General features: G+C 40.4%; 2 long non-coding RNA genes across 2 annotated transcripts; both read right to left on the bottom strand.

Annotated features, from left to right (window-relative positions):
* Positions 1-874: 874 nt before the first annotated feature.
* Positions 875-3,063, bottom strand: LOC125555516. Its single transcript, XR_007304741.1, has 5 exons — positions 2,539-3,063; positions 2,349-2,412; positions 1,945-2,004; positions 1,568-1,696; positions 875-1,233 (listed from the first exon to the last, which is right to left on the bottom strand). It is a non-coding gene; the product is annotated as an uncharacterized LOC125555516 (long non-coding RNA).
* A 9-nt stretch (positions 3,064-3,072) lies between these two features.
* Positions 3,073-5,741, bottom strand: LOC125555517. Its single transcript, XR_007304743.1, has 6 exons — positions 5,516-5,741; positions 5,330-5,424; positions 5,090-5,234; positions 4,684-5,003; positions 4,049-4,593; positions 3,073-3,950 (listed from the first exon to the last, which is right to left on the bottom strand). It is a non-coding gene; the product is annotated as an uncharacterized LOC125555517 (long non-coding RNA).
* Positions 5,742-19,578: the final 13,837 nt, after the last annotated feature.

The following is a 19,578-nucleotide window of genomic DNA, read 5'->3' as shown; positions in this document are numbered from 1 at the left end:
CACTATGCAACGGTGCGCCATTAGTAGTTTTGCAAAAAAGTAAAAAAAATACAGTAGTGGCGTACTCTATGGCTGGTGCGCCATTAGTAGTTTGAAAAAATGAAAAAAAAACATTTTGTTACTAGTGGCGCACCGTGTGCCTGGTGTGCCATTAGTGTCTTCCACACTAATGGCACACCAACAGATGGTGCGCCATTAGTATATAGTAATGGCGCACCACATGTCTGGTGCGCCACTAGTGTCAATTCCATCTATAGCCCTTTTCCTAGTAGTGTTATGGGTAGATGGGAATTTGTTAATGTCCGGTTGTAGAAAATTTGGCACTTAACTTAATTAAAATGCATCAACCGCGTGTGTAGCCGTGATGGTCTCTTCTCGGCGGGGTCCGGGAAGTGAACACGGTGTTGGAGTTATGCTTGAACGTAAGTAGTTTCAGGATCACTTCTTGATCACTTCTAGTTCACGACCGTGCTTTGCTTCTCTTCTCGGTCTCTTTTGCATAAGTTAGCCACCATATATGTTAGTGCTTGCTGCAGCTCCACCTCACTACCTTTCTCCTACCCATAAGCTTAAGTAGTCTTGATCGTGAGGGTATGAGATTGCTGAGTCCCCGTGACTCACAGATTACTTTCAAAACCAGTTGCAGGTGCCGACGATACCGTGCAGGTGACGCAACCGAGCTCAAGGAGGAGCTCGATGAAGATCGTGTCCGTTGTGTTGTTTCGTTTCCAGTCGATCAGTAGTGGAGCCCAGTCGGGGCGATCAGGGATCTATTGCATTAGGTGTTGTCTTCCTTTATTTGGTTCCGTAGTCAGACCTTGTTTGTATTCTGGATGATGTAATGCTATATTTATGTATTGTGTGAAGGGGCGATTGTAAGCCAACTCTTTATCCCTTTCATATTCAGTACACGGGATGTGTAAAGATTACCCCTCTTGCGACATGCCTACAATGCGGTTATGCATCTAAGTCGTACTCCGACACATGAGAGATATAGCCGCATCGTGGGTGTTACAGACTTACATTTAAGAACGGAGGGAGTATGTTGTAGGAAATTATAGAAGTATACTTTGCACTCATGGGATGGATGGATTCGGCCAGCCATCAAAGTATTGCATTGTATCCGACCACCATGATTCCTGCTTTATTATCAAAGAGGCATAGCATGTATTGTCAGCTTCCAAGTAGACTCTGATGGACCAAAGTCTATTTCCTCCAACACCCATAGCAGACCTAAAATCAGTAAACGAAATGATGTATTTAGACCAGGGATAAACCTGCTCGCATGATGGAGTTATTTGAAGCTAACATTCAGCTGCATCGAAATGGTATGTATCGATTACAATCGACATTTTCATGAATGAGATTACATAAGCATTGAAAACTACTAAATTACTATTTACAGTGATTCATATAAAACAACTCTTGTTTTTACCATAAGTATCGAACGATTCATATCCCTAATTGGAGAGTATATGTAGAAATTCTAAATGGAAGGACGGCTACCATGAGTATACATCAAAAATAATTGCAAACAAGTGTTTGAGAAAACTATCAAAAAACTTACTCAATCATGCTGGATGGCTATCAGCGTATGTATAGAAAAAGTTGGCCAATTCACTCTATTTCCTTTGAAACCTCTTTAATATACAGTGTCTTGATTTTGAATATCACATACCATATAACAGAATTTAGCCTGCAAGCAAAAATTATGCATTTGGTAATTATACAATGTGCAAGCAAAAATTATGCATTTGGTAATTATACAATATGCAAGCAAAAATTATGCTTCTGGAAGAAGCGGAAGTAAGGAGAAGGCTGACACATAGCTTGACATAAACCAAATAAGTGAATAACACGTACATGCACATTCTTACACCGAGATGTATAAGTGTAAATTGTTCAACAAGTACTTCAGAAAGAAAAGGAATCAGTGCATCTCACCACATGTGCTTTCCTGTTGGTCAGGTCTTTATTGACTCCTTTCCTTTTTCTGTTTTGTTCCTAAAAATATAATTGTTTGCTTAGTACCCATTATCAAAAAAGGCTTTCGCCCCGTTTTATAAATAAAGCAAACCGTCAAGAGCACACATACACGGACTAGTTCAGCACACACACACAAGAAACGCAACAATAGTACAAAGGTTCTGCTGAGGGCACAGCTCAACAAGCTCAAAACACATAAAAGAAAAGGCGGCCGCAGCCGGCGACGACAATGCCCAGCAGATAGTCATAACTCAAAAGATAATATCATAGCTCCCACTCCAACCCATACAGAAAAGAAGTAATGCGAAAATGAAACTAAACTGAAGCTAGTAAAGCTTGATGAAAAAGAAATCGATGCGCACCTCAACTGCACAAGGCAGCCACTTTACACACGCAACCGCGCACAAATTGGAATTAGTAGCCGACCTGTCCAACACAAACAAAATTTTAGAGCAGACTGTGAATCACATGATATGGACTACAAAGAAACACACAGGTGACAAGCAACAATATAATGACACAAAAGGAAACGATGGAAAGAGGCAGATCAACCTCAGCAAAGGAGAGCAGCCTCTTGCGACCCGATTATCGGACTACTCATGTCACTCCGGCCGGCGAGCCTCCCTCAACTGCCGACACCGGCCGCATCCGCCACTCCACCAACTCCTGTTGCCTCCGCCTATGGGCGTTGGGTTCACCATGACCTCCTGCCCCCGCCCTGAGCTTTACAAACAGAGCACCAGCTTCAAATTGAACACACAGAGAAGAGGTGGAGAGGGCACCTTGTCCATGGCATTGGCACCAGGGTAAGATCCACAGCGAGCGAGCTCCTCACGTGGACTAAGCCTGCATCGGGACGCTCCAAGAAGACAAAGAATCCTGCAACAATTAGCCGCAGCATTGATCACAAACAAACATCTCCCCGTTATTACAAAACATGCTACATCTAGAGTTACTAACTGAATCATTTAGCTATCTTCTGAATATGGTAATCAAATTCATCCTTTTGAAGAAAAGTTCAAAGGAATTGTCTAAAACATTATTTTTATTAATTCATTAAGTACTACGAAATCATACCATTTGTATCTATCCGTATCTTAATAAGGATTTGAATTAATCATGTTCATTTTTGTTAAAATATGTGGTAATAACATGGTTCCAGAAATATTGCTTGTGGGGGCTATATACACTTTTTTCTATTGGATTTATCTCCAGCAATGCTGGCAAACTATTCCAAATAATTTAGAATGACCTAAAATTGGAAATAATCAGGATGACCCTAATTACTCAAATAATTAGCATGGCCCAAAAATTCAAAAAACAAAATATCTAATGTATAGGGTACAAAGAAGGGAGCATATTTGCAAGTAAGATATATACCCATTCACATCACATGAAACATAGTGTTGTAGACCCACTGTCGCTTCTTGTCATTACTACTGCAATTGTACACTCCTAAGTGAATTGTCTATACATTTCTCCAGTGAAGTATCTGAATGGTGAATTATCACAACGCTCAACTTTTGCGGTATCACATAGTTGAGATGAGGTGTAAACGCATACATTGTACTAATTCAGTGTGCGATAGGAAATCTGACTAAAAGTTGTTCTCATCAACGGCCACTACAAAGCAACAATGGTTAGGAGCTGGACAGTTAAAAACAAATGCAAGTCCACATACTGGTAATAATATCTTTTAAAGGATTCCATTGAAAATACATGAACATAATACCTCACTGGTTTAAATTATTTGGCTCAACTTTCCGAGTTACTATTTTCATCCATTTGCATCGTCTTCCACAAGTCGTTTGACAAGCTTATAGAGAATGTTTGACAAGCTTATAGAGAATCAGTGCATCCTTATTTTCTTACTTAGAAGCACGGGTAGGCCATGGCTCAACCTCCCAATTACGAAGAAGATCAGGAGGAAAAGCAGATCCCCTCCTGCCAGAAGCCCTGTCTTCCTGTGAACGCAAGGGATCGACGGACGAACCGAATGTGTGAATCAAAAACAAACATATATACAAATGAGGAATGACACATCGGGGGTTGAGGGGATTACGCGTAGGAGACGAGCTTGGACTGGGCGTCGGCCTGGCTGAGCCTCTCGACCTGGATGACACCCTCGAGGGGCACGCGGTTGTCGTTGACGCTGAGGAGGACGGGGTCATCGGCGGTCGGGGAGCAGGAGGGCCCCTCTCCCGCGGCCGTGTGGGTGGGAGGGGAGGCGTGATGGGGCGCGTCGGTGGCGCCGGAGAGAGCGAGGCGGCGGCGCGCGACGCGTGGGCCGCCTTGCGGTCTGAATTCGTGACGTCGCTGCAGTTCACCTAGGGGTCGCTGCCGAGCTTGCAACACCATGGTTGGACCCACGCTTGACAGGTTAAACCAGATTTGAAGCTGTGAAGGCATACATGTTGTGCCGTCAATACCATAAATGGATGATCCTCGCAATACAATTATCTGAGGATGTCTTTCTTTTCTTCATGTCTGTGCTAATCTTGCCAGCTTCTGTGCTAATCTGTGCTAATGTTGTGCCGTCAATACCATAAATGGGAAGTTGTGATTGTTATGGATGCCGTCAATGTCGTGGTTGCGGTCGGCCTCAAACTGGACTAAAATAATTCAGAATTAATACAAGCACAAGCACGAATGAAATTCAGAACTAATATAAGTGCAAGCACGAATGGTAGTAGTTACCTTGCTGCATGGGCCGTCATGTTGGCCAAGCATGTAGCCAAAGGTGTAGGAGACAATAAAGATGAAGGCGTTGAAGAGCAACCAAGCACTGACCCGCGGCACAACACCCGAGCAGTCGACCATGTAGATGAAACCCGAGCCCTGGATTTCCTCCTCCACCAGGTCGTAGTCCAGCGACTCAGCCTCGCCCTCTCCGCCCGCTACCGTGTTATGCTGGTTCTGGCATGGCCCGTTCGCTCCGCTCTGCTCTGCCCAGCCTGCTGCTCAATCTGGTGCGAGGAGGAGGGGTGGTCGCCGATGGTGAGGAGAATCTAAGGCATCTGCAAACATGTAGTGTAATTTCTTCAGAAAGTTCAAACTGCATCATTTCAGAAAGTTCAGAACTACATGTATGCATGTAATGTACCCCTGAAGTGGCATTTAATGTGCTACCGCTGTTCCTGAATAACGGTGCCCACAGACTGCCCAGGAAGCTGCTGTCAATGCCATTGGAGCTGGAGTTTGCAGCCCCGCTGTCCGCTGCTACTCCAAGGCTGTACGCCACACTGAAGCTGCATACATACATGACCAATCTAATAATCATGATGCCAAGTTAATTTGAAGAAAATATGCCAATATGAAAACCTTTTGATGTTTCTTATCATACATTGGGCGTCATCGATGCCGGGAAAGAGAAGCTGACGACGAACCCCAACAACACCACAGCTAACGCCGACAGAACCGGGACTAATTTCATCCTCACTGCATATATTATCCAGTCACCACGAAAATTCCAGGAAAGAACATGAATATATATGTAACAAGATTCTGATTCTGCAAGGCAGATGCTTACAAGATCGATCGATGAGGACCCCTGCTTCTGGTGCGGGCTCGAAGGGCAGGAAGAACAGAGGAATGTTTCTGCGATTTATGCCATGACATTACACGAGGAGACCCGGATGCAGAGAATGAATGGCAGATGAGGGGTGTGGAAAGAGGCGAAGAAGAAAGATGGGGTGGTGGCGGCAGAAGAATAGAAAGGAGAGGTGGTGGTGGTGGCGGCGGCGGCGGCGAGGAGGAGAACGAGAGGAAGGAGGCAGGGATGCCTTCGTGGGGAAGGCAGGGAAGGACTTTTAACTGATGGAGGGGGTTATCCCGGGACGCATTTTCTGCTTCCATTCGTTTTTTTCTCCGTCACAGTAAAAAAATAGGGACGTGGATCTCACGAGGAAGCACTCTTGATGCACACCTTATTGTTTTGGATGGTTCTTATGTCTCTTTGAGCGAGGCTGGTGCAGGCATAATTCTCGGAAGTGAGACTGGGGCTATTATCTACTCAGCCTGCAGGAGACTATATTCATGTCGAGATGCTTTAGAAGCGGAACAATGTGCATGTAAGGAGGGTCTCTCAGTTTCTTTGCAGAGGTGTGATTTACCTATTATCATTGAGATGGATTCCATCAATGTAGTAAACATGGTTCCAAGCAAGGTGTTTGATCGATCCATGTATGCTCACCTGGTGCAAGATATTAAACAGTCACTTAGTAGTGGTAATGCTTGTATTACTCACGTTCCTCACTCTTGTAACAAAGCTAGTAATAAGCCGACATCCTTTGCCAGAACTAGCGGTAGAACTATGACCTGGCTGGGGTCAGGGCCGCATGAGGTCCTTGAGATTCTTAGAGATGATTGTAATGACACTTTGATTGAGTAATACAAGCTTTATTCCCGCAAAAAATGCTTAAAATGACACAAACAATTGTGTTGTTTGGAAAATACAAATTACACATGCGCCCACTTATGTCCACCCATCCGACAGATTCTATCGGGGGTTCCTCCTCCATACAGAGAGAGGAGATTCATGATTGCAACAATCTTCTACCTCATGTTAACATCATTAGTAACATTAATTGCTAAGTATAGAAAACAAAATAATTTATCTTCCAAACTATTGATTTGACTAGCAATCTATATCTATCATTTTCTTCTCGACGAAGGCTCCAAACTTTCATCTCATTTTATTTTATTTCGATGATATTCTTGTTATCACATGTAACCACTAGAGGTATTTAGGTTAACATTTGGAAATTCATGGACGTGACTATACTGCCCCTCCTGAGAGTGAGAAGGGGCACTCGCCCACGATCGCATGAGTGGGCCATCCTGTTACACCGTCTTAGCTGGTTGGTATACGCTATGGACGATTTTCCTTATGTTTCTTCCTTATATATGATATATTTCAAAAGGTGTATATTTAGAAAACAGTTTACTGAATAATTTACAAAATGTTTATTGTGCACTGAAATAGTTTATTGAGTATTTTAGAAAGTTCACCTTGTATTAAAACTAGGCATTGTGTGTCTCAAAAGTTTATCATGTATTAAAATATACATTTTGTATTTTTTTAAAGTTTATCATGTGTTATAAATATTCATTATGTATTAAAAATGCACTCAATCTTTTAAAAATTGTTCATTGTATATTTCAAAATTTTCATCATAGTCAATAAATGTAAATCGCGTATTAAAAATGTTTGTTGTGTGTAAAAAAATGTTCAACGTGTAATTAGAAATTGTTTCAAGGTGTATTCGTAAAATTTATCTTGTATTAAAAACATTCATCATGTATTAAAAATGTCCATGATGTACTGAACAAATATTTATCGTGTATATTGTTTCAATAGTTTCTCATGACCTTTAAAAGTATCATTCAAAAATATGTCATGACATTTTTTCACACTTTAAAAAAATTACTCATGACAATTATAAAAAATGTCCCTGAAATGTCTAATTTTGTTCACGAAATTTTATAAAAATATATTCTTGACATACAAATAATGTTCACCATATATTTAACAAATGTTCCCCATATACTAAAAACATGTTCAACATGCACTGGGCTTATGTTCAAACATGTATTGGGACTTGTATTCAGAAAATGTTAAATGTATATGTGAAATGTTAATGTATATTAAAAAAACATTCAATGTGTAGTTGAAAAAATGTCAATATGTATTTTAAATAAAAATAAAATAAAACTGAAAAATAGTAGGAAATAAAGAAAACATAGAAAAATTATGTCGAAAAAGTTGATAAAAAAAGCCGGCCGAAACATTTTTCAAAACTAGGCGGCAGTTCCAAAACCATGGGCATTTCTAGACAACACTCTACATCCACTAGTCCAGTGGCGGAGCTACGACGGCAGGGCCAAACCAGGCCATGGCCCGCCCAATCAAACATGAGTTCAGTGTAGTGTGGTGCTAATTTTGGGCCCTTGGTGCAAATTTCAGGCGTATATCTTGATCTAGCCCTTTTTTGACCCGCCCAGTGATGTGTGTGTAGCCCCGCCACTGCACTAGTCCTTTACTTCAGATAGCCAGCGATGAGAGCTATATCCACCTTGCAATAGGTGACATATAGCATTTGCACAAATTCATGTTTAAGTAGCGTTTAATCAACATCACTATTAAGGGATACCCTTTGCAAATGTTACCCAAACTTCTCTAGTGGTGACAAGTGGCATGCTACAACACTTGTCGCCACCAGATAGTTTTGGGTGTTTTCTCACCCGCACATGAGGGATGTGAGGATGATTTTTGATTTTTTTTCTTATATCCTTTTTTCTAAATGAAATATCTCGTGCATCATGCCTCCAAAATAAAATCATTTTCACCATTGCATTCTTGCATTGAGATCATCAAAACTAGACCCAATATTGATAAGTTTTGATGAACTTTTTTTGGACAAAAATTGTGCTCCTCAAGTAAACCAAAATGCACTCCCGAACTGTACTAATCTATGCTCACAAGTGAACTAACATGGGTTAAGAAAATCATGCTCCCACAGGGTGAAGCTCACTTGTGCCCACGTGTGAGAACAAAAAAGAAGGAGGAAACATCTTGTTCCCATGTTACTCAGGCACGCTACGCGCTCAGCATGTCATAGTCGCACTATCCACATGCCTTGCTGCAAAGCTTCCACTCGCACGGCAAGTGGGGGCACCCATTTAATAGTTGCCCCACGTTTAATGGGCAGAATAGGCTAGGCAAAACTTGGCAGGACAGGAGTATGCTATGTGAGACCCATAATGCACTCTCGTTACAACACGAGGGCTATGTCTCGCTCAATGCGAAACGTACCCACGTCTCGCCTCTGGCGCTCTGCTAACGGGTCGGCCCAATATTACAGTTTCCTGGAGGCTGGAGTGGCTTTGGGAAGCTTTTATAGACCGGCTCAGACTGGTTTCAGAAGCTTCCATGCTGTTTTATCTTCTTCTCTTTATTTGTATGTTTTTATCGGGTTTTGTTTGTTCTTTAGGTTTTTGAAGTTCTTTTTTAACATTCTTTCGAATTACACTAACCCTAAACCCTTTTCCAAATGCACATTCAACATTTTGTGAACTACTCCCTTCGTCCGAAAATACTTGTCATCAAAATGGATAAAAAGAGATGTATCTAGAACTAAAATACGTCCAGATACATCCCCTTTTATCCATTTTGATGACAAGTATATTTCCGGACGGAGGGAGTACATGATGATTTTCTTAACACACATTGAGCATTATTTTTAAAGATGCAAAACATATGTTAAGTTTTAGAACTGTTTTTAAAAGGTGAACATCTTTTTGAATGTTATAAATCTTTTCTGACAAACATACACACATTTTTTACATTGTATAAACATATTTCAAAATTACATGAATATATATTTTGAAACACATGAACATTTCTAGAGTCAATAAATGCTCCAATACATTTATAAAACTGCCGTAATTTTTAAAATTTTACACACTTTTTCAAGAAACTCTTGAACTTATTTTTGAAATGATTGAACATTTTACAACGTCACAATTTTATTTGAATGGTATGAACAAGTTTGAAAATGGCACAAACATATTTTTACACTTCAGGAATATTTTCTAAATGCGCAATAAAGCTTTTAGTAATAGAAGTAAAATATTGATTTTGGAATAAACACACACACGCATAATATTTTGAAATATAACACAAAGGAAAAAATAAAAAGCAAAAGAAGAAAAAGATGAAACACTGAAAACGAAAGAACTGTGTGTGAAGGATCCTCGTGTTGTTGGGTCGGTCCCATCTATGAGAATCTACAGGCGAGCGCACCCTCCATCTTGCAAGACATAGGGGAACTGGCGCCCACGTCCAAAGAAAATACGCCAACCTATCAGGCGTAAGACCGGTTGCTCTCCCAGGGCGAACCTGGTTCGTCTCCATCCACGGTTGACTAGTTGTCTGGTCAACCATTGACTTTTGAAAAAGAAGCTATTTAAAAAAACAAAAAATTCACAGAAATCTTAAATTCTAGAACACTTATCAATGAGTAAAAGTTCACGACTTCGAGTAAAAAGTTCACAGTTTTTTCAAAAAGAATCAAGGATTTTTAAAAAGTCCAACGATTTTAAAAAAAATTCTCGAATTAGAAAAATGTTAGGATTTTATAAGAAAATCAAGATTTTTAAAATTGGTTATTCAATATTGAAAAAACTCACCAAATTGAAAATTTTCATAGATTTTTTTAAAAAAATATCATCAATTTTTAAAAAATAAGTCAGAAAAATAATTTTCTATTAATTTTGAGAAAACATTTATGCAATTTGATAAAAGTTCAGGCATTTGAAAAAGAAAAGATTTTAGAAATTGGGCCGGCCTGCTATAAACCTGGTGTAAGCTCTGTACGAAATAGCCTTTAATGCGCTGAACAGCCGCCGGGTTTGTTTGTTCATGAGTTCTGAAAAAAATGTTCATGAATTTGTAAAATAAATGCTCTTGTATTAAAAATGTACACAATTTCATAAAATAATGCTAGTGAACACATAAAATTTTCACGTGTTTAGGAAGTGATCATTATTTGAATTTTATTGAGAACAAAAAATGTTCATGATTCAAAATTAAAAATGATCGTGAATTATTAAAATTTTCCCCAAATTTGAAAAATGTTCACCGATTCCGGAACAATGTTCAAAAAACATATGTTCACGAATTTGTAAATTACGCAAATTTTTAAAACAAGTTAATGGATTGAAAAATTGTTCACGGATTTGAGAATTGTTTTTTGCGCCAATAGGAGGTCTCTACACCCCCTCCTGTTCTCATCCTCGGGGATCTAATTTGGCGCCCGATTCGCTGGTTAGTGACCTGTGCCTGTGCTGCCCCGTCCGGACATAGCCCAAACCGTGTGGCCCGTTCTACTTTCCCCTATTTTCATTTTTTCCCTTTTCCTTTTTCCTTTTTAATTTATTTTTCGGAGCGGGCCATTTGCAGTCAGGGACGCCGCCTGGTTTTTGCCTTGTTTTTTTTCATTTTTCAATAATATGGGATATAAAAAAAATTGAAAATTTCAAAAAAGTTTTGAATATTGAAAAAATCATGAATTAAAAAAAATGTTCATGACTTCAACGAAATGTTCGGGAAGTCAAAAAATGTTCATGGTTTAAGATTTTCATGGATATGTAACAAATATTCATGAGTTCAAAAATTGTTAACGAATCCAAAAAATGGTTCACATATTCAGAAAATTCTCACAAATTTGCAAAAAATGTTTGTATATTTAAAAAATCTTTATGATTCAAAACATGTTCATGAATTTGAAAACATGTTCGCTTGGCCTATTTGCTTTGTTGACATGCATATATGTTGATGCTATGGCATTGTGGAACTTTCCAGAATCTTCTTTACTGATATGCTCGCCTGTCTCATGACCCATCTGTCTACAAAACTAATCAGTTATGCATTTCGCTAACAGTGTATGCTTACAAAAAAAATCAAAGGCCAGAGGTCATGTATCAATTCTGCACCAGAGTTCATGTGAAGTGCTTACTGTTAAGAGTTTTATCTGTTAAGAAACCGGTTAGCGTTAGGCAAAAGTTCACGCCCGTCAATTAAGTACTTCCTCTGTAAAAAAAAATAAGATAGATCATTAAACGAAGTTTGTAATCTCCAAACATTCTGATTATGTCATCAGATCCGAACGACCTGGAATCCATCGGATCGGCATCTCACGATTGCAGTGGAGCACAAAGAAAAAGGAAACTTCATTCTCTACGAACCGCCCGCCCGAGAAATCCGGAGTACCCACGACCTTAGACATAAGCCAGGAAACTAGCATGGGCCATTAACCAGCTAACCGAGGCTGCTGGTTGTGCAATCAAGAGGAAATTCTGTTATTTGAGCACTCCCTTTTTTATCCCTTTTCCTTTTGACAATTTTTTCTCGTGTCCTTGTCTTCTTGTTTTTTTCACTTTTGTCTCTCATCCTTTAGGGTGCAGGAGATGGTGAAGAATCCATAGGATATAACTTAGTGTACAGACTCACCCTACAAACCTTATATGCGTGTCATGTTCTTTGTCATTTCTCCTTCTCAACCGCCTAGCATAAATTATTGTTGAAAACATACCCTTGATAATTTGTGTGTAATTTGTATGACATGCCCTGCTAGCTTGTGGGCCTCACCTCGGCGGACGAGCACTACGCACGGCGTGCAACGGGCCAGGCATAACCCATTTGGTCATGTGTCGTGTCGGGCCTATTACATGTGAGCACGCATGCTCATGGGCCGGCCCGTGAAAATTGGTCGGGCTAAATATGCTAACTCACGTACAAATACCGCTTTCTCAAAAAAAAAACATACAAATACCGTGGTAACTTTTTGACCAGGGAAAAAGTTATTGAAAAATATGTCCAGTAATTTCTATGTCAATAGTATTGTAATATACGCACATCGGGGCTGTTTGGTTGGAGGCATGAGAAACCTGCCTGAAAAAAATGAGCGCCTGACAGGCACATGACGTTCTCACGACTTTGCCTGCGAGGGCAGCCTGAACAGATGCTATTTGGTTTATTCCCTGAAGCCTTCCCTGTGCCTGAGTAATATTAAAATGATATCAAACAACTTAAAGTACATGCATGCACGCATTCACTGGTTCTGCCTGAGTCAGGCCTCCAATTTTGATGGCCTGGCACCGGCTAATTACCTGCCGGAGTAGCTCAGGTCAGGCAGGTTCAATTATTGCTCAGGCACCAACCAAACAAGGTGCTGCAATTGTCCGGCTAGCCTCTGGCCAGGCAAATTTCTCTCAGGGCAGCAACCAAATAGTCCCATCGAAGCTGATACATCACATACAGACACCACGATAACTTTTCATCCCAAGATAAAAGTTGTTCAAATATGTATCCGGTAACTTTTGTGTAAATAGCATGGTTATATAAGCACATGAGACCTGATAACTCATGTACAAATACTACGGTAACTTTTCACCTCAGGATAAAAATTGTTGAAAAACATGTCGCGTTAACTTCGTGTAAATATTTTGATTGCATGCGATGTTTAACTTTTATGCATCTTATTTTTCTTAGTACGGCGATAGCATTATAAGATAATCCCTCACTAAAAATTTCAAGGTATAAGTGTTCTTCTTGAGTATGCACCATTGCGACAGTTCGTCGTGCCGAGACACCACGTGATGATCGGGTGTGATAAGCTCTACGTTCGCATACAACGGGTCCAAGACAGTTTTGCACATGCGGAATACTCGGGTTAAACTTGACGAGCCTAGCATGTACATACATGGCCTCGAAACACTGAAGACCGAAAGGTCGAACGTGAATCATATAGTAGATATGATCAACATAGAGATGTTCACCATTAAAAACTACTCCATCTCACGTGATGACCGGACATGGTTTCGTCGATACAGATCACGTGATCATTTAGATGACTCAAGGGATGTCTATCTAAGTGAGAGTTCTTAAGTAATATGATTAATTGAACTTAATTTATTATAAACTTAGTCCTAATAGTATTTGCATATCTATCTTGTAGATCAATAGCTCGCGTATAGCTCTCCTATTTTATTTTTGATATGTTCCTAGAGAAAAATAAGTTAAAAGATAATAGTATCAATGATGCGGACTGGGTCCATGATATGAGGATTATCATCATTGCTGCACAGAAGAATTATGTCCTTGATGCACCGCTAAGTGACAGACCTATTGCAGGAGCAGATGCAGACGTTATGGATGTTTGACAAGCTCGGTATGACGACTACTTGATATTTAGTGAACCATGCTTTACGGCTTAGAACCGGTACTTCAAAAATGGTTTTAACGCCATGGAGCATATGAGATGTTCCAAAAGCTGAAAAATGATATTTCAGACTCATGCCCGTCTTAAGAGGTATGAGACCTCTGACAAGTACTTTGCCTACATGATGGAGGAGAATAGCTGAGCTAGTGAGCATGTGCTCAGAATGTCTGGGTACTACAATCGCTTGAATAAAGTGGGAGTTAATCTTCTAGATAAGATAGTGATTGACAAAGTTCTCTAGTCACTATCACCAAGTTACTAGAACTTCATGATGAACTATAATATGCAAGGGATGATAAAAAAAGATTCCCAAGCTCTTCGCGATGCTGGAATTGGCGAAGGTAGAAATCAAGAAAAAACATCAAGTGTTGATGGTTTACAAGACCACTAGTTTCAAGTAAAAAGGCAAGGGAAAGAAAGGGAACTTCAAGAAGAATGGCAAGCAAGTTGCCACTCCCATGAAGTAGTCCAAAGCTAGACCCAAGATTGAAACTGAGTGTTTCTACTGCAAAGAAAATGGTCACTGGAAGTGGAATTGCCCCAAATACTTGGCAGATAAGAAGGATGGCAAAGTGAACAAAGGTATATATGATATACATGTTATTGATGTGTAATTTACTAGTGTTCATAGTAGCCCTTGGGTATTTGATACCGGTTCAGTTGCTAAGATTAGTAATTCTAAACAGGAGTTACAAAATGAACAGAGACTAGTTGAGGGCGAGGTGACGATGTGTGTTGAAAGTGATTCCAAGACTGATAAGATCATCATCGCACACTCCCTTTACCTTCGAGATTAGTGTTGAACCTAAAATAAATGTTATTTAGTGTTTGCGTTGAGCATGAATATGATTGGATCATGTTTGTTGCAATACGATTATTCATTTAATTCAAGGAATAATTGTTGTTCTGTTTACATGAATAAAACCTTCTATGGTCATACACTCAATAAAAATGGTTTATTGAATCTCGATTGTAGTGATACACATGTTCATAATATTGATGCCAAAAGATGCAAAGTTGATAATGATAGTGCAACATATTTGTGGCACTGCCGTTTAGGTCGTGTACAACACATGAAGAAACTCCATGCAGATGGACTTTTGGAATCACTTGATTATGAATCATTTGATACTTGCGAACCATGCCTCATAGGCAAGATGACTAAAACTCAGTTCTCTGGAACAATCGAGCGAGCTAATGACTTATTGGAAATAATACATACCGATGTATGCGGTCCGATGAGTGTTGAAGCTCGTGGCGGGGATCGTTATTTTCTGACCTTCAGAGATGATTTGAGGAGATATAGGTATATCTACTTGAGGAAACACAAGTCTGAAACATTTGAAAAGTTCAAAGAATTTCAGAGTGAAGTGGAGATCATTGTAACAAGAAAATAAAGTTTCTACGATCTGATTGCGGAGGCGAATATTTGAGTTACGAGTTTGGCCTACATTTAAAACAATATGGAATAGTTTCACAACTCACGCCACTTGGAACAACACAGCGTAATGATGTGTCCGAACATCGTAACTACTTTATTAGATATGGTGCGATCTATGATGTCTCTTAACGATTTACCACTATCATTTTGGGGTTATGCATTAGAGACAGCTGCATTCACGTTAAGGGCACCATCTAAATCCATTGAGACGACACCGTATGAACGGTGGTTTGGCAAGAAACCTAATCTGTCATTTCTTAAAGTTTGGGGTTGCGATGCTTATGAGAAAAAGCTTCATCCTGATAAGCTCGAACCCAAATTGGAGAGGTGCATCTTCATGGGATACCCTAAGGAAACAATTAGGTACACCTTATACCACAGATCCGAAGGCAAGACCTTTGTTGCCGAGAATGTAACCTTTCTAGAGAAGGAGTTTCTGTCGAAAGAAGTGAGTGGGAGAAAAGTAGAACTTGATGAGGTAATTGTACCTTCTATCGAATGGGAAAGTAGCACATCAGTAAAATCCGTTCCCGTGATGCCTACACCAACTAGAGAGGAAGCTAATGATGATGATCATGAAACTTCAGATCAAGTTACTACTGAATCTCGTAGGTCAACCAGAGCACGTTCCGCACCAGAGTGGTACGGTAATCCTGTCCTGGAAGTCATGTTACTAGACCATGACGAAACTACGAACTATGAGGAAGCGATGATGAGGCCAGATTCCGATAAATGGCTTGATGCCATGAAATTTGAGATAGGATCCATATATAAGAACAAAGTGTGGACTTTGGTGGACTTGCCCGATGATCGGCAAGCCATTGAGAATAAATGGATCTTCAAGAGGAAGGCAGACGCTAATGGTAGTGTTACTGTCTTCAAAGCTTGAATTGTCGCAAAAGGTTTTCGACAAGTTCAAGGTGTTGACTACGATGAGATTTTCTCACTTGTATTGATGTTGAAGTCTGTCCGAATCATGTGAGCAATTGCCGCATTTTATGAAATCTGGCAAATGGATATCAAAACTGCATTCCTTAATGGATTTATTATATAAGACTTGTATATGATGCAACCAGAAGGTTTTGTCAATCCTAAAGGCGCTAACAAAATGTGCAAGCTCCAGCGATCCATCTATGGACTGGCGCAAGTATCTCGGAGTTGGAATATACGCTTTGATGAATTGACCAAAGCATATAGTTTTATATAGATTTGTGGTGAAGCCTATATTTACAAGAAAGTGAGTGGGAGCACTACATCCTTTTCTGATAAGTATATGTGAATGACATATTGTTGATCAAAAATGATGTAGAATTTTCTAGAAAGCATAAATGAGTGTTTGAAAGGAGTTTTTTTAAAGACCTCAGTGTAGCTGCTTATATATTAGGCATCAAGATATATAGAGATAGATTAAGATGCTTAATTGGACTTTCACAAAGCACATACCTTGATAAAGTTTTGAAGAAGTTCAAAATGGATCAGTCAAAGAAAGGGTTCTTGCCTGTATTACAAGGTGTGAAGTTGAGTAAGACTCAATGCCCGACCACGGTAGAAGATGGAGAGAGAATGAAAGTCATTCCCTATGCCTCAGCCATAGGTTCTATACGACCTATTGTGTACTTTGCCATGAGTTTGGCAAGGGGGTACAACAGTGATCCAAGAGTAGATCACTGTACAGCGGTCAAAATTATCCTTAGAGGACTAAGGAAATATTTCTCGGTTATGGAGGTGATAAAGAGTTCGTCATAAAGAGTTACGTCGATGCAAGCTTTTACACCGATCGAGATGATTCTGAGTCTCAATCTGGGTACATATGAAAGTGGGAGCAATTAGCTAGAGTAGCTCCATGCAAAGCATTGTAGACATAGAAATTTGCAAGATACATACTGATTTGAATGTGGCAGACCCGTTGACTAAACTACTCTCACAAGCAAAATATGATCACACCTTAGTACTCTTTGGGTGTTAATCACATAGCGATGTGAACTAGATTATTGACTCTAGTAAACCCTTTGGGTGTTGGTCACATGGCGATGTGAACTATGGGTGTTAATCACATAAAGATGTGAACTATTGGTGTTAATCACATGGCGATGTGAACTAGATTATTGACTCCAGTGCAAGTGGGAGACTGAAGGAAATATGCCCTAGATGCAATAATAAAGTTGTTATTTATATTTCCTTATATCATGATAAATTTCTATTATTCATGCTAGAATTGTATTAACCGAAAACTTGATACATGTGTGGATACATAGACAAAACACAATGTCCCTAGTAAGCCTCTACTAGACTAGCTCGTTAATCAAAGATGGTTAAGTTTCCTAACCATAGACATGTGTTGTCATTTGATGAACGAGATCACATCATTAGGAGAATGATGTGATGGATAGGACCCATCTGTTCGCTTAGCATAATGATCATTAAGTTTTATTGCTATTGCTTTCTTCATGACTTACAAATATTCCTTTGACTATGAGATCATGCAACTCCCAAATACCGAAGGAATACATTGTCTGCTATCAAATGTCACAATGTAACTGTGTGATTATAAAGATGCTCTACAGGTATCTCCGAAGGTGTTTGTTGGGTTGGCATAGATCGAGATTAGGATTTGTCACTCCGGGTATCAAAGAGGTATCTCTGGGCCCTCTCGGTAATGCACATAATAATAAGCCTTGCAAGCAATGTGACTAATGAGTTAGTTACGGGAAGATGCATTACGGAACGAGTAAAGAGACTTGCCGGTAATGAGATTGAACTAGGTATGAAGATACCGACGAGCGAATCTCGGGCAAGTAACATACCGATGACAAAGGGAATAATGTATGTTGTCATTACGGTACAACCGATAAATATCTTCGTAGGATATGTGGGAACCAATATGAGCATCCAGGCTCTGCTGTTGGTTATTGACCGGAGAGGTGTCTCAGTCATGTCTACATAGTTCTCGAGCCCATATATAGGGTACGTTCGATGATGATTTTGTACTATATGAGTTATGTGTTTTGGTGACCGAAGATTTTTCAGAGTCCCGGATGAGATCACGGACATGAAGAGGAGTCTCGAAATGGTCGAGAGGTAAAGATTGATATATTGTATGATAGTATTCGGACATCGGAAGTGTTTAGGAATGTATCGGGTACGTATCAGAGTACCGGGGGGGTTACCCCCCCCCCCCCGGGGGGGGGGGGGAAGATATGGGCCATAGGAGGGAGGTGTCGGTTCTATATCCGACATATCTCGTAGTAGGGGTCCTAGGCTAGGCGTCTTGGAGCGATGGTAACATGGACACAGGATTTTACCCTGGTTCGGGCCCTCTTGATGGAGGTAAAACCCTACGTCCTGCTTTTGATTGTATTCATATGGGGTGTAGTACAAAGTACATGTATATACCACGAGATTGATCTAATGAATATAAGATTGTCTATTGACTAGCCTGGCCCCGGTTTATATATGCACCGTAGGCCTAGGGCTTATAGGAGTCCTTGTCTTGTGCGCCAAGTCTTGTAGAAACCAACTTGTATGCGGCATGGGCTGCCCGAAGTGGCCCATGAGTGAACCGCCATGGGGGTCTTTGGCCCGATCCACCTGATCGGGGGACGACGTGGTGAGTACCCCCTAGTCCTGGACACCGTCAGTAGCCCCCTGACCCGTCTTCAAGTTGGGGATGCTCCTCGATTCTTTCAAACTGTTATTCATGTTCGGTCGTCGGTCTTGAAAACTGGTTCAACAAATATTCTCATCTTCGATCTTGAGGATCGCCGAAGTGAACCTGAAGAGTTTACACGTCGGGTATCCGAGGAGCCCCTTTAAGTTTTCGGCCTTTATCAACACCTTGTTATTTTTACGCCACACCTCGGGTTTGAATGTTTCCCGTGTGGCGGTGTCCTCTCACGTCCAAGCTCCAATGCCAGACTCTATCCAAGTTCCAACAACGAACTGCATTCAGGTGTCTTTTTGCAGCCGAGCTCCAATACAGGACTGCATCCAAGCTCCAACGCCGGACTGTATCCGAGGTGATGAACCACCTCGGGCTTGGGCTGATTGTTTGCGGATTTTATTTCTGATTGATGCAATTTATTTACTGACAATATATATAGCCAATAGCCCTCAAGGTGTGTGTGTGTCAACCGATAATCCGAGATGCACAATAGAGGAGATAGTGATTGGCGGACGGGCCCTTGAGAAAGGGTCTCAAGAAGTCGCCGTAATATATTAGCTTGACGCCGGATAGGTCCTAGATAGTTCCTATGGTTATCCGAAGATGCGTTTGCCCATAGTTCGGTCAAGCCGAACACTGAGCACTTTGAATTTTCTTTATTGAATAGGCCATGCAGTAGCCCCCGAGACACTGGTCGGGTGGCAACA

The sequence above is a fragment of the Triticum urartu genome, chromosome 5 (assembly GCF_003073215.2).
Source record: "Triticum urartu cultivar G1812 chromosome 5, Tu2.1, whole genome shotgun sequence".
In the NCBI taxonomy this organism is placed as follows: Eukaryota; Viridiplantae; Streptophyta; class Magnoliopsida; order Poales; family Poaceae; genus Triticum; species Triticum urartu.
Note: the sequence above shows the minus strand (reverse complement) of the source record. Positions and strands in the feature narration are given on the sequence as shown.